Genomic DNA, 3,175 nt, shown 5'->3' with positions numbered 1-3,175 from the left:
TCTTGCCTCCAGCCTCCTCCACCAGTGGGTGGGAGGTGGTGACTCCTGTTGGGCCAAGCAAGGGCAGTGAACAGAGCCGAGCTGGGGCTCTGGCCATGTCGGGCAGCCCTGACCAACCTGTACCTTTTGGTCAGAGGAGCCTGGGAACTTGCTGTCACTTGTCATCAATACCATCCTTACTGATGTGGATAAAAGAGGAGACAGTGGCGAGGAAGTGGAGCTAGCTCTCAACACCTTCGCCAGGCCTTAGGAGGAGCTGCCTGGCCACACTGCCCCACAGCAGCTCTGGGGGCGGCCTCAGTTTCCTCATGACCACAAGAGGAGCAATAACTCTGCCCTCTGGGAGGACAAGCTTTTGCCCAAAATTAAAGCTGTGCCCATTACTGTTACCAAAGAAGAGTTCACTTGGGTCGAGTTCAGGAACAGATAAGAAAAGAAACAAATGTGAAGTGACCAAGGTTGGAGTGAAAAAGCAGGTAACGGCTGGTGTCCACATCGCTGGCCTCAGGACTGGGCTACAGCCGGGGGCTCGGAGCCCTCTCGGCTGCAGCTGCTGCTTCACACCCCTAACATCAGAGAAGGGGCTTCTGCCCAGGGACAGCTTGGGAGCTTCTCCACAGTGCCCAGGGAAGACAGCAGCCCCCTCAGCTTTGCTCCTGCGGGCTCCTTCTCACCTGATCGTTTGTCTTTCCTAGTCTAATAAAGGGGAGTCCTGTATAGACAGACCTCAAGAGGGGCTGATCAGAGCATGCTGTGCAAAGTTAGGAAAAATGTGATTTTTGTAACATGAGTGATCCCGACACAAACCATTCATGTGAGTATGGAGAGGAGGAATAATAAGAGCTAAGGAAGACCCTGCCTTGAAACAAGTTTGAATTCCTGTAAAAATGAGTCTCAATCCATTGCTTCAGCTTCCCCCAGAAAGAAAATGTCACTTCTCTTCTGAGTAGTCACCTGCTGGCTAAGAAATGTTAAGATAACTCTAGAAGGTCAGAAACCCACTGCTGTCCCCAGAGCGTTGTAATCTGTACATTGTTACCAATACATCTGGACTTATTTACACAAAAGATTTCAATGGAAGCTCTCTGTTTACATATTAATGTCCAAATTCTATTCCAAATTGAATAATGTAAAAAAAAAAATACATGGAGTGAAATCTGCCACTGTCTGCAGCTGATGGCAGATGTGGGGGGTCAGTGGGTCCCAGGAGCTACTTGGGCTTCCTAGTATGAGGCACCATCCCAAGAAGGGATGGGCCTGAGTACCCCAAGTGGACACAGACTGGAATCACCTGAGGCAGAAGACGGTCAGGGGCTCAGGGCCTCTGGACATGCAGGTAGAAAATGCCAGTCACACCTGAGCTCTCTTGCTCCAGAACAGGTGGCCAACCACAGCTAGCAACTCAAGTATCTGAAACCATCACCACTATTTATTTCTAGAACTTTTTCATCAGTCCAACAGAAACTCTGTACCCATTAAACAATAGTTCCCTACTTGCCCAGCCCCGGCACCTGGCACCCCCCATTCTGCTTTCTGTCTTGGTGAATTTACCTCTTCTAAGTACCTCAAATACTGGAATCATTCATATTTGGGTTTTTGTGTGTGCACCTGACTTTTAACTCAGCATAATGTTTTCAAGATTACATGTTGAGTTCGATCGATAGCTGAAGCAGAGAGCAGACTCCAGAGAGCCCTGAGCAGCCCTCAGCTGCCGCCCTAGTTACGAACACACATCCAGAGGAGCTGAAGCTACTGCAGCCAGCCCCAGTCACCACCACAGCAACCATGAGCAGAGAGGCTGAGACCCAGCAGCCACCCGCTAAGCCGCCTCAGCATGGCCAACACCAAGCCCAGCACCACAGGCAGTGGCTCAGGGAGCGGTATCCCTGGTGGCCTCACATCTACAGTGCCTGCCAACCGGAACAAAAAAATCACAACTAAGTTTTTGGGAACAGTAAAATGGTTCAATGTAAGAAACGGATATGGTTTCATCAACAGGAATCACACCAAGGAAGATGTGTTTGTACAGCAGACTGCCATAAAGAAAAATAACCCCAGGAAGTCATTTCGCAGTGTAGGAGATGAGAGACTGGAGTTTGATGTTGTTGAAGAAGAAAAGGGTGCGGAGGCAGCAAATGTTACAGGCCCTAGTGGAATTCCAGATCAAGGCAGTAAATATTCAGCAGACCCTGACTAGTATAGGCACTATCCACATTGCAGGGGTCCTCCACCCAATTACCTGCAGAATTACCAGAACAGCTAGAGCCAGAGAAAAGAAGTAGGAATCAGAGTGCTCCTGAAGGCCAGGCCCAACAGCGCTGGCCCTACCGCAGGCAAAAGTTCCCACCTTACTACATGCAGAGACCCTATGGGCATCAACCACAGTATTCCAACCCTCCTGTTCAGGGAGAAGTGATGGAGGGTGCTGACAACCAGGGTGCAGGAGAACAAGGTAGACCAGTCAGACAGAATATGTATCAGGGTTATAGACCACGATTCCACAGGAGCCTCCTCGCCAAAGACAGCCCAGAAAGGACGGCAATGAAGAGGATAAAGAGAATCAAGGAGATGAGACCCAGGTCAGCAGCGGCCTCAATGTCAGTACCGTGGCAACTTCAATTACTGGTGCAGATGCCTAGAAAACCCTAAACCACAAGATGGCAAAGAGACAAAAGCAGCCGATCCACCAGCTTCGTCTGCTCGCATCCACTCCCACGGCTGAGCAGAGCTGGACTGAGTAATTGCCAACATGTCTACCATCTCTGTCATCCTCTGGTTTGGTCATCCAACAAGGAGAAATGAATATGAAATTTCAGAAATAAGAAATGATCAGAAGATTGGAGCCGAAGACCTTAAATGCTTGCTTTTTGCCTGTTGATCAGATAACTAGAACTATCTGCATTATCTATGCAGCATGGGGTTTTTATTATTTTTACCTATTTTTTTGGTAATAAAAATGTGTTTTTTTAAAAATCCCGTTTTTCTCAATACGCCTTTAAAAGTTTTTAAATTGTGGGCAGTGCCTGTGGCTTAAGGAGTAGGGTGCCGGCCCCAGCCAAAAACTGCAAAAAAAAAAAAAAAAGTTTTTAAATTGTTTCATATCTGGCCAAGTTGAGATTTCTAAGAACTTCATTTTTAATTTGTAACAAAATCTTACATCTTGATTTTTTGAAGT

At 47.7% G+C, this 3,175-nt stretch overlaps 1 pseudogene; it reads left to right on the top strand.

Annotated features, from left to right (window-relative positions):
- Nucleotides 1–1,785: 1,785 nt before the first annotated feature.
- LOC128584381 (Y-box-binding protein 1-like) lies at nt 1,786–2,722 on the top strand (annotated as a pseudogene).
- The last annotated feature ends 453 nt before the right edge of the window (nt 2,723–3,175 follow it).

The sequence above is a fragment of the Nycticebus coucang genome, chromosome 4 (assembly GCF_027406575.1).
Source record: "Nycticebus coucang isolate mNycCou1 chromosome 4, mNycCou1.pri, whole genome shotgun sequence".
In the NCBI taxonomy this organism is placed as follows: domain Eukaryota; kingdom Metazoa; phylum Chordata; class Mammalia; order Primates; family Lorisidae; genus Nycticebus; species Nycticebus coucang.
This window is presented reverse-complemented; position numbering and strand designations above follow the sequence as displayed.